The sequence below is a fragment of the Parus major genome, chromosome 7 (assembly GCF_001522545.3).
Source record: "Parus major isolate Abel chromosome 7, Parus_major1.1, whole genome shotgun sequence".
NCBI classification, from domain to species: Eukaryota; Metazoa; Chordata; class Aves; order Passeriformes; family Paridae; genus Parus; species Parus major.
The window spans coordinates 14577307-14590148 of NC_031776.1; the positions used below are offsets into that span (position 1 = coordinate 14577307).

General features: G+C 37.5%; 1 protein-coding gene across 8 annotated transcripts in view; it reads left to right on the forward strand.

Annotated features, from left to right (window-relative positions):
* ZNF385B (zinc finger protein 385B) overlaps window positions 1–12842 on the forward strand; it is a 153049-nt gene that overhangs the window by 103931 nt on the left and 36276 nt on the right. The window lies entirely within an intron of this gene.

The following is a 12842-nucleotide window of genomic DNA, read 5'->3' on the forward strand; positions in this document are numbered from 1 at the left end:
GCCCATGATTGGTTTCTAAATGCTAGTTCATACCCTTCATGTTTTAGAGGACACATGGGTTAATGTGGCCTAGTTATTGCTTCAGTGTCTTATTTCTCTTCAATTTTCTTCAAGTAGCTTTATGCTGATTCTTTATATTAGAGTTCTCTCAGTCCCCTTGCAAAGTGGACCAGAGATATTTTACATCTGCCAGTGAAGGTGAGCCAGCTGGAATGTGCTACAGGAAAGGAAGAGAAGCTGACTAGTAACTTAGTCAGACATTTCTGACTCTTCTCCAACATTAGCCCTGCCTGGACTAAGTATCCCTGGCCTACCCCCAAGACAACTACTGGGAAGAACTAATTTTCTCTTTCCTCTTCTGTGTTTTCAATTTTTATCACATTTTTATTTGCTGCCTATCTCCCTCTCTTTTGAAGGGCCCAGTAATCACCAAGGCAGAAGCTGAGTTCAGCAGATAAGAGCACAGGGCACCCGTATCACCAGCTTCACTCGCCCCTCTGCGCCAAGTGCCTCTTCTGCCTTTTTGGCAGGGCACTGTGGCTTGGGAGCTTTCTCTTTCCTTAGCTGGGTCTGAATTCAGCCACTTAACACCCTGCTGCAGTGCCAAAGTACGCTTTGCAGCACAGGATTGTATATGGCAGGAACAGATTACAAATGCAGCCAACTGGATGTTGCCAACCCGTTATCTGCTGTCCTTTTTATCCAAGTACCCTGTCCCTGTGCTCTATTTCCCATTTTCCCTTTTATGGAGTGCTGGAGGGAAGTGACCTTTTCTGGTCCTCTCCATCTGACTCCAGAGAAGAGGTGAAATTTTTTAAGAGCCATACTTTACATTCATTAACCATGCAGAAAGGAAATTTAAGCAGTTGATTTAGGAGTGGTAGCTGGATATTTTTCTAGAGGATTTTTGTTGGTTGGGGTTTCTTTAATTAAGAAATCGTAATGTTTTTCTTACAAACCTCTTACACCCTTTATAGTCATGCAAGTATACAAGGACTTCAGGTCTGCCTTCTGTTCCTCTTTTGAACACTGAAAAATATTCCTACTTCACTTTTAGTTGTTGCAGACATAAAAATTCACATTTTTCAAATCATAGCCAGAATCATCCAAATCACCGCATAAGGAGTCATCCTACTGCCATTTATTAAGGGAATAAAAAAAATAATAGGTATTTTCTGAGATACGGGTGAGGAAAGCAGAAGTTCAGAACCACATAATGAAGCCCAGATCCTGTCAGCACAGATCTCTCTTTTGTGGCTAGTCTTTGCTATCTCTTGTCCACATACCTGGCTACAGAGCCCCTTGACTCTCCATGACATCATTTTCTCAATTTTCTGTAGTGCCTTTTCTTTGTACCCTTAGGCATTTTTTACCATGCCAGGAATCCCTCTTTGTCTTTCTTTGGCTTTGAGGCAAAGCAGCAGAGAACTCTTTCAGCCATGGTAGAAGTTTTTGGAAAAATTCTTCTCAGCCTGTGGAAGCCCTGAAAGATGTTTATTGAAGGTGGTATATTTTTCCCACAAAATACTTGAGTCTTTTCCTGAAACTTCCAAAAACCTCTGAGTTTGAAGAAAACACCTGGTAAGATACAGTGAGTTAGAGATGGAAAAAAAGCTGCCAAAAGCAGGGGATTGTCAGTTGATTTTTTTGACAGATTTTTCGGTTTCTGGCATTTTAACAGAAAGATGCAGATTCCCTAGTTCCTGTCAGGAATCTCTCAAAGAGCAGCTCTGTAAAATTGGTGAACCTAAGTAAGCACTTTTCTGCTGCTTCTTTTAGTATATCACACATATAATTACGAGAGGGAAAAAGTGTTTATTAAAATAATACAGTCAGGCTTTAAGGGAGACTTTCTTTAAACAATAATTATTTTATAGATTTTCCTACTGCTTTTGTGTTTTTTCAGAGAGGAATTGGATGGATGAGCTTCCTTCTCTCAGTTTCCAGATCAGCAGCCTGATAGATAGGGAACCTGTCTCTGAGGAGAAAGTGCACTGACACGCACTGGTGAAGAAGGCACCAGGTGCAGCCTTTCCCTATCCCTTTGCAGGACTCTGGCATCCACCATGTGGATTTTAAAAAAATGGCTCCTAAATTGCTGCATTACATCCATTATTGCACGTAAAAGTAATTAGGTCTTCCTAATTCTTTAAAGAAACACAGGTTCTGTGTACAAATCCTACAGTTTGCTGAGTTGTCCAGAAAATCTGGTCCTTGGCTATGTCTTTCTTAACAGAAACCTTGGAGTTACTCTTTCTAACATTTCAGCAATATTTATTTCTTTTGCTCATAAGCACAGGAAAGCTCAGAAGCCTTTTTCTGCATTGAATTGCTTTCTTCTCAACTTAGTAGTATGTTCCTGGTACAAGAAAGCTTTTTAAAGGGAGAGGGTTGTTAATGATAAATATTTTCGGCATTAGGTAACCAAAGGATGTTTTGCAAATAGACTGTTTTTACAACATCTCCCCTCAAAGCAAGCAGTCACAGAATTGTAGTTAAGGACAAGTAACATATGTTTTACCACTCTGCTTACAAAGATTTTGCTAGTTCCTAATTACAAACCTAAGTTCTACAAGTTCTAAGCAAAATTCTAGAGCAGCTTTAGAGATAATAATTCTCCATATGTCTGATGAAGTGGCTACTTTTGCAATATCCTGGCTGCACGTGGTGAGCTTTCCTGCCCTGCCTTAGACCCTTGTCACATCGTTCCGTGCAAAACTAAGAATTGCTGCCATAATTATTAGTTATTATATTATAAAAACATAGCTTAAAATTTAATTCTTGTCATACTCATTCCTTTGGAATGTGGCTGTCCTTGTAGTCTTTTAATCTAAATACACTTTTGTGACAATCTGAAGGTAACATACGGCAGTTTAAAGCCACACTGTCAAACTTGACTTTCCTGTGCATGCCTGGAAACCAAAAACACACAGATTTGGAGCACTGACCAGCTCATTTCAACATTTCAAGGAACAGAGCAAGGCTGAGTTGAAGAGCTGTGCCTTTCAGACCAGTCTTCTCTATATTCAGTCTGTCCATTTTCACCATGAACTTCAGCTGCTTCCCCAAGTTACCGCTAGGGAGAGAGGATCTCATTTCTTGCCCCTGTATTTGTTAGACAAAACAGGTTTCTTCCTGGCTTTGTTTCTCATTTACTTAAATTTTAAGAAAAATATCCCCACCAAACATAAAGAAAAATCCCAAACCAACAGTCTTTGATACTACATTAAGTTTCAGAACAAGCTTAATTAGAAGAATCCTGTAAAGATTTATATATAAATACAGTGCTTTTTTAATTAAAAGCATTTTGAAGTTTGTTTGTGTAGTGTGTGTTGTTGATAAAAAACCTGAAACAAAAACAACCTGAAAGAAAAACACACCCAAATCAGAAATATCATCAGTAATTTCTAAGTGAAAAAGGCCTTATTTCTTATATACTGTGAAAAGCGGAAGACAGCTGTGAAAATAGTTAGGCAATTATTGGTTCTGATCTGCTTCTCACTTATATTTAGTCACTGAATGCATTCATATTCAAGTCCTTATATACACATACATTTTATCCTTGTATTAGCTGTGTTTTCTTCAGTATATGAAAAGTAATGGTATTAATTCATTTCAGAAGACTAGATTTATTGTGCCTTTATTCTCTCCTGTTCACAGAATTAATCAAAAGCTCTGAATTTGTCCTTAACCTCTCAGCATAGTTCAGAACTGTAGTGGAAATTCAAGTGTACCTAATCCAATACCATTCATCTTTGTGTTTTGGTGTTCTGGAGCAGCCTGGGAGCTGGAAAACTCATCAAAACTTAGAGCAGGCTTTTAAGTAGAAAAAGGTCATAGCTAAGGACCATCTCAAAGATGAAAGGAGAAATCAGGAATCTTGTTTTGCCCCATGTGCTATCTAAGCTCCTTTTCTGAGTACAAACTCTAAGGCTTGAATCTTTTGGCAGGATTTTGCTCAAAGGTACTTTTTCGTATTATTTTACCTGTTTATCTTCTTTTACTGCCAGTTGGTAATAGGTGCTGTAATAAGAATAGTTATGCTCTCAGAGAATGTTATTGGTTTGGTTTTCAGCAAGTCTCAAACTACAGTATATTTTTATTTTTTGTTGGATCTGAAGTCAAGACAGTAATGTTTTTTTGTTTAGCTGAACACAGCTGAGTGCTCTGAATAACAGCAGCTTTAATAATAAAGAGCAGTTATGTAACACCTTCTATCAGATGATTTTAGCATGTTTACTTAGACCTTTCAGCCTTTTTTATTGGGTTGCAAATATTTTTATTCCCATTTTACAAATGAGTAATATAAGGTTCAGATGAAATTTCTCAGATGAAATTAATGGATGGTTAAACCTGTGAGGCAGCATAGCCACAGAAGGAAAGGAAACTGTCTTATTCCCTAAGCATCAACTTAACCATTGGATTTGGACTTGTTTTCTCAGGTTTGGTCTGCCATGGTCCCAGCAGATCACTCTGGAGGTACAAAATATTGCACAGTGGTAGAGTAGTCATCTGGATGGATTAAAAAAGAAGCTGCCCAAAACTTAAAGCTGGTTCAGGTTCATATAACAAAAAGCAATGAGCCACAAATACTTGGGTTTTTTTACTTATTCTCCATTTGTTTGGTGGGGAGTTCTCTTTTATCCTAAAACATTCTCAGCAGCTTTCCATTTCTTTATTTCACCCACAAAAGTCTCCCGTCTTGTCTGGAGCAGAAAATTTCACAATTTTTACCATAAAGGTTAAATCTATTTTTAGTGTTCTCATAACAAACTCAATCCTTTAATGTATTTATATCCTTGCTTGAGAATAAGCCTTAGAAGAAGCAGAGACCAGATTTAGAATTATTTTTTTTTTCTGTCGTGTCTCATCAATTTTTTTACAAAGTCAAGTACTTTAGAGGAATCAAATACTACATTTTCATAATTGCACAAAGAGTTCTAAAACAGAAAACAGCAGTGGTATTTAATTTTCTGAAAATTCTGAAAATTTAAGGCTAAGACTATTCTGATTATGATTTTCTAAGCCAGAAATTGTTTCTAACAAGCAATAAATATACAAGCATGAAGGGAAGGACAGGCAGAGGAAATATTCACAGCACTGAAAAAATAATAGTAACAAATAGTTTAAAGGTGTTTTCTCAGCTACCTTTTGACCTTTTGTACTTAATCATATCACATTTCATGGAAAGGAGAGAGAGGTAGGAAGAGCTGAGGGTTTATTTATCTTTGATTTTGATTTTTAATATCAGTTACTTGATGTAGGCTAGAGCAGTGCAAAGGCCAGAAAAGCAAAAGATTAGAAAATCCTTGGTTTTGTTTCAATTGTTCCTTTTGCCTATGATTTCAGAACTGGGTTAGGACAAAGGAAATTCTGCTGAGAAGGCTGGGATTCATCAGTAGCCTTATGTTATTGGTCCAAGAATGGTTTGCAAATTCTTATGTGCAAACCTTTCTGAAAGCAGTCACTGCTTCAACATAAGATTCCCAGTGTGGTGCTGTTTCAGCTCTCTACAAGGCTGGGTCAGAAAACATCCTGAGAGAGAAAAGGATGTGTGATGGTGAAATTACTTGTGCTAGCACACAGGAGGGATAATGTGCATGTCAGTAAAGATTTAGGGCTCTGCTTTCCAAGTCGATGCTCAGGAAAGATGATGAATGCATTTCTTGTTAAAACAGAAAGAATGTAATTAGGTAGTTAAAGAGAAAATATATTTGAACATGTGTTCTGACTTTTAGTACCTGGGTTTCAATGGCATATTGAAAATCTGAAAGGGAGTTGGAGAAAAGCTAGCAAATGAATCAAGTTTTTATTGTGAGCAGCTTAAGGCATTTGGTTTCTCAAAGAGAAGGTTAAGAGCTGACATGATTGCAGTGTATGAGTGCCTGCACTATTCACAGGGTATTTGAGGCTTGAGTGACCTTTAATAGAGAAGCACAACTAGATTGGGTGGCTTATAATAACTCAGAAAGTATTGCTTCCACAGTGATGTAAATTAACTTGTTTGGAAACTTTTATATCAAGCTCTTTAGATGTGATTTTTTTTTTCCTAAAATTTAGGCTCTGGTTGACCACAAATTATTGGACTTTTTAATAGGAAGGGCCAAACCTTTTCAGTGAATGAAATGATGTTGTAATTTTTGGGGGAAATCGGATGTAATGGTTCCCTCTGGCCTAGCCCAAATCTGTAAATCACTTCAGGCATCACTTTCAGTACTCTGTGTGATTGTGAATACAAGCAGACAAAGAGAATCACCTTCTTTTTCATTTTTCCATGCAGACCTTACTTTAAAGGGGGAACATGCAAGAGGGTAGCACACCCAGAGGCTCTGCATTATACCATAGGACTGGATATAAAAATGTAGGGAGGGAAATTTAGCTGCTAGGAGCTGGAGATGGAAAATCAGTGTCTGAAGTCCAGAGATACAGTCCTGCAACTATGTTAACAGAAATAATGTGGAATTTTCAAAAGCAAAAGTAGTTGAACCCTAATCTAAAAGGATAATGAGGAAGCTGAATTTATTAGTATTTCTAATACTTCTTTTAAGGTATAAAAGTTGTTTCCAGCTCTGGGTGTCCTTTTAGTTATCTTGTACTAAAAATGAAGTAGAAGTAAATGCCAAAGGTATCTCTTCCCTTTTTTATTTTTCAGTACTCACTCTTATTTTAGCAACTCTTCATGGATAGCTGTAGTATCTGATGTTAACAAGTGAATTACAGCAAGATTTTTGGTTTGTTTTAAGATGCTTCTTGGCTGATTACACTGGCTAGTAGTAATGTGTGGAGGTCACAGATATCACAGCCACTGTTTTCCTCAGGGAAGTTGGAGCTTGCTGCCGAATTCAGGGGACAGACAGACACATTGAGAAGTTGCATTCAGAGAGGCTTGCCTTCAGAGCACAATGTTGTTGTATTTTAGGAATCCTGTGTAAGGGAAGTGAGATGCTAGTCCCTGTGGTCTGAATTCTTTCTTAGTGGATGCTTATGTTTTCTGCACTTGGGGAAATTCTACTCAGAATTTTAATAAGAAAAGGTAAAATCATGGATTTGCTGTTACCTGAGTATGGTTGGGTTTGATTTCCCTGAGATTCAGATTTCATGCTTTGGGCAAATTTGCTATGTGTAAGTACATTGAGAGAGCCTCCTTAAAAAAAAAATTATTAAAGGGACCCTCAGACCACAGGACTGCAGTAGAAACAATGTATAGTGTTGTAAATTAATTTTTCTTCTTGTTCAGTGAAGTATTTGCACAAGTCTCCAAATCAGCTGCTGAGAATCTGAGTCACCCCTGATTTTGTTATTGGCCATTTACATCTGCCTGTTTTTAAGAGCCCCCAAAACATTATGGAGAGCAGAGGGACAGAAGTGTAGGGAAGTAGTGTTTAGAGAGCCACATGCTCACCCTACGGAAATATGTCTCTGGAGACACTTTATGCTACTCAAGGAGAGGTGATGCACAGGGAATATTGATGGCTTTCCTGCAAGAAAATAAAGTTATTCACATCACAGAGTGATTTATGTTGGAAAAAACCCTTAAGATCATTGTGTTCAGCCATTAACGCAGCACTGCCAAGCTCACAGCTGAACCATATCCCTCAGTGCCTCATGTACATGTCTTCTAAATGTCTCCAGGGACGGAGACTCCACCACTTCCCTGGGCAATGTTGCAATGGTTGATAACCCTTTCAGTAATACATTTCTCATTATATCCAATCTGAGCCTCCCCTGGTACAACTTGAGGCTGTTTCCTCTTGTCCTGTCACTTGTTACCTGGGAAAAGATAGTGACACTCACCTTGCTACAACCTCCTTTCAGGTAGAGCTCCATCAGTAGAGCTGGCACAAGTGTTCCTGGTGATGCAAAATAAGCAATGAACTGTAGAACAGAATTTCAGTGTCTTGAACACTAAATTATGCTTAGAATTAGTCAAATGGGGAATGTGTTCCCTGTTGGAACAAAAGCTGCACAGACATGGAGAGAACAGATTTTTGCTGGTTTGTGTTGGCCAAGCATGCCAAGAATTACATCATGATGTTAATGTTACTGATTTTATGCTGGGCATTTTAAATATATGCTTTTCTGGGTATGTGTATTCACTTCTGTCACTCTTTCAGTCATTGTAATATGTACAGTTATGGTAGGGGGCTGTGTATATCTGGCAGAATTTATGATACGTTTCAGTGTATGATCATTTTCCACAGTGGCAGTGTGCTTGGCTTTCATAACAACTGGAGCTCAAACACATAAGGAGTTACAGAACTTAATTTAGATGTTGCACTGGTAATTTTTATATGCCAGTGGTTTTTTCTGCAGGGAAATACTGGATTATGTTATCAGTTCATTCCACATATGGTTTAAAATTTCTCTTTATCAGATTAAACCAATGTACTCTGCTGAAGGCCACTCTCTGTATTTTTCAGAAGCTTATTATGCCTGCTGGTTAAGTGATGCTGAGTTCCATCTCTTATCACCACTACCAATATTATGTTTACAAAAGCTTGTCTAGCAGTTAACTCTGTATTTGACCCAAGAGTTACATCTTGATAACAGGTAACAGGACATATGTTGCCAGGCACAATTTTAAACCTTACTCAGGTTTAAAGTTATGTTTCTGTTATGAAAAGACAGCAGTTTCCTCAGGATCATTCCATTTTGTTTCTGAGACTTGCAAATTGGTGTTTTTAGAGTCTGCTGTGTACAAAGAGATCTTCCCAAATAACCAGAACTTCAGTTTCACCAAATGACTTCTATGACTTCTCCCAAAGCTTTTTTTTGTTTGTTTATTTTCCCTCTTCTTCCTGTGTCTACTTTCATGTCTCTTTGTAGTCTGGTTCCTTTCCCAGGAGGCACCAGAAGGCACCATGATATACAGCAGGGCAGGGAGAGTTTCTGGTAGCAGCAATGATTAGAGAATTCAAGGATGAAATTCTTGAATTGCTGATAAGGTGTAACAGCTCATCTAAAACTGCTCTTGCACCTGAGGACTAAAAGGTGACAAATATGATGCAAGTTTTTAAAACCCATTTCATGGAGAAAGAATGGGGGTTTTCCACCAGCAAATGAACAGGTACCTCAGTAAGGACAGTATCATAGAATACTTCATCCTGTAAAGTGTCAACATAATTCCTTTGTAAAGATAAGTCCTTCTTTACAAGCCTGTTTATAGGGGTCAACAAACATGTGAATAAGGGTGTTTAAATCTACATGGTCTGAATTAACAAGGTTTTTCACAAAACCCCTTGGCAAAGATTTTTTAAGAAAATTAAATTGGCATAAGAAGATTTTTGCATGACAAGATGCTTGTGAGGTAAGTGAGCTGAGGAGATTTGCTATTGGCAAAGTTCTCCAAGGTAGGGAGGACTAAGAAAGACCACAAAAATTGTGAAAGACCTTGATGAAACTGACAAGCCAGACAATAGTGGTTGGTAAAGTTACATCGAGATATTTCTAAAGTGAGGCACATGGAAGTAGAAATTCACAAAACTTGACATAGAAAGTAGTGTACTAGGAATTGGCCATCAAGACTTAGGAGTGAGAGCTCAGGTGTATAATAGTGGTTCCTTGAAAACATCAGCTTACAGTTCAGTACTGATCTGCCCAGAGTATTTTATATGGTTCCTGTCCATAGCTTCAATATATTTAACTGAACTAGTTGATTTTTGGTAGAATTGAGATGGGCAACAAGAATGTAGAAAGGGATTGAAAGATTTCTATACACAGAATGACTGAGTAGCACAAAGATAACTTGGGACAGGTACAGGACTTATAAAATTGAATTTTATGAAAGTATATTTCAACAAAAATAATTATTTATAGGCACTAAGGAATGTAGGTGTATGTAAGTGCATGCAGAGAGTGCAGACTGGTTTACATCAGTTTCAGGGGTAACTATGCAAGAGGAAGTCACTGGAATTTACCAAACACACAGAAAATACCTGAATCTGGAAAATTTTTGGTGGGAAAATATGAAAAAAGCAATCGGAGATACAATGTCTGTGCTGCCCCTGTTCTGGCCTGTCTGTTGATACACTTATATTATCTAGGTGCCTTTAAAATTCTTGTTGCAAATCTCAGTAGCTCTAGAGTATTTCTGTCTCTTAGTCCTTGCTCACTTCAATAGTTTGGGTGGTTTTAACGAGACTCATTGCAAAAAAGATAGTATCTTCACCTTTCTTGGAAAGACATTTTTAAATTTAACTTTTTACTAAACCAATTGAAATTGGAGAACAATACTTACAGGTTGTTAAACCTAGTTATGTCTACCAGAGCACTATGAATTGCTTTGTTAAATCCCTCTATAGCATAAACAACGTAGTGCAGATTTTTATTTGCATTTGTGGTAGCTGTTAGTTTCTGTTATTATTTTGTTTTATAGATCTGATTCTTAAATACTGGTGCTCCCCACTGGGCAAACTATGCTGCATCATTTCCTAATAAATACCTCAACAAATAACCCTCTCCCTCTTTCCTACTCCCTCCCTCCTGCAGTGAAGAGGATAATTTTTTATAGGGATCTAAGATCAGTTTACCCTGCAGCATTAATCTTCTAACAGAGAGATACTATTTTATTTTTCCATCATGCTGTAATCCACCCCAGTTTCTGATGCATTTAAAGCATATTAATTGTTAATGTTGCACTTGAATTCTAATCATGACCAGCCTGCATGCAGGGCTCTGGAAGGAGCATTACCCACTCTCCTGGGGATCACAAGTGGTACTTTCTGGAGGCAGCAAGAGCTGTATTATTTTCATGGATTTTTGTCCCTGTGCTGCTACATCTGTTTGAACCTGGTACTTTGTGCACAGTCTGCATTGTGCTTGTGAAGTGCCCTGCCTCACGCTCGCGCTGTGGATTGTTATTTGGAATGCACGGAGGAGTCACTGATCACTGCTTCTTCTCTTTGTATTTTGTTTCAAACGGAACTGCAGACACTTGTGGGTATTTTTGCTGTTTCTTTTCACCGATCTCAGACACTCCAAATGGTTGAGGTACTTTTGAACATTACTCTTTTCTTCTAGATTAACTGATTAGCACTTAGTATTGAAGTTGAAACGTAAAACATATCTTCCATTTAAGAAAAAATCCAACCAACTCTTCCCTAATAATGTAGCAGTATTTTAACATGTATAGTAAATGTAATAATATATTGACTGTCATATCTGTCACAAAGTGGATGCTCAAAAAACTTTTAATCTGCATGTATAATTTTGATATTCTAGGTAGAGTGATGCCATAAATGATACAATTCAGAAAAAGGGGAGGTTTTGTTGGTTTTTAAGCTTTTAGACTTTAAATGCTCACTATGTCCTAGAAATAGAAGAAACGGGTAACAAGGGCATTTATTTCAGTTTGGTTTTTTTAGATTTTTGTCACAATTCATTGTAACAGCAATGCATCATTAAATAATTCAGTAGATCATTCCAGATGAAGTGGTTTTACTTTTGTATTGTCATGTGGTACCCCTGTGGCAATAAAATACAGTATTTAGTGGCAGAAGCTGATAAAAATTAAATTACCTCTCTGGAAAAATTATTACTAATGCCATTTGGTTTAAAATGAATGCAGCAAGAAACATGTGTAGCCATTTCAAAAAGAAAAAAAAGTAAAAAAGGTGTTTAATGTTAGGTAATATATTTGGGGAATATCTTCTTAGGCAGATACAATGCAGTATGTTTTTCCTGAATTTGTTTTTTTGTGTGTGTATGTATATATATGTCCAGAAAATCCTCAGTAGGGCAGGCTTGTCTGAAAGCTTAAAATTTGTACTAAGGGAAAATCGAAGTCTTTATCTTCATGTTTAGAAAGTCTGGAATTAAGTAATTTCCTGTTCTAATTCTTCAGTGTATCAGTTACTTCAGCTGTTTTCTTGTCCTTTTGCAAGTCGGCTTAGCACCAAGTGTGCCTTGTGTATCACCTGGGATTAAACTGCCAGGTTTGGTTTCTTCCAGTAGTATTGTAAAGGAAAAAAATCATCACTGTGGTTTCAAAGCAAGCTTCAGAAAAATTTAAATTTATAACAAATCAAACTATTTTCTTCTGAACTGGTTTAAAAACAAAATGGGAAAATGAGCACTTCTCTTTTGTTGTAAACCAGTATTTTTTTCCCTTTCCTCTTCAGAATGCAGTGCTTATCTTAGATAAGGATGAGGAACCACACATACACAGATGCTCATAGGAACATTTGGATTGAAAGGCGTCTCAGATGCCATCTGGTCCAATGTCCTGCTCAGAGTAGGATCAGTTGTAATCAAGATATTCTAGGTTTTTTTTTAAAATTAAAAAGTCATGTTTGAATATTTTTGCATCAGGAAATTAATTTTGTTCTGTATTCATGTCACATCAGGAGGAATAAGATGTGACTGAGGCCTTGACACAGTAGCATTTATAAACTCTGTTTTCTGAACATCCTGTGCCATTCCCCAGGTTCCGCAGTGTTAACAACAGAGCGCTCTGTGATCCTGAGCGTATTTGTGATCAACAGGAGCCCTGATATTTAGCAAAGATGTAATCAATTCTGAGTTCCTGAAAATGTTCAGTCAAATTTAGGAGTAACATATTCAGTTTTTTCACTTGCCTTTTTTTCAGTGTTAAAATGTTTTCTGAAGCGTGCTAACTTTCCTGGTACAAACAGCCCCTTCATGTTCCTCTGAACTTCAGCCTTCCCATGGGCTCTGTCACTCATCAGTTCTGCATGGAAATGCTTGGGGATTGCAACCTCTTTTCCCAGCAAGTGGTATTTGTAAGGGAGCCTGCAAAGGACCTCCTTTCACAAAGAGATCTCCAGGAGAGAATATTTTTCACATAAGTGCTATTATTTATCACTCAAAGGAAAACAAGTAAA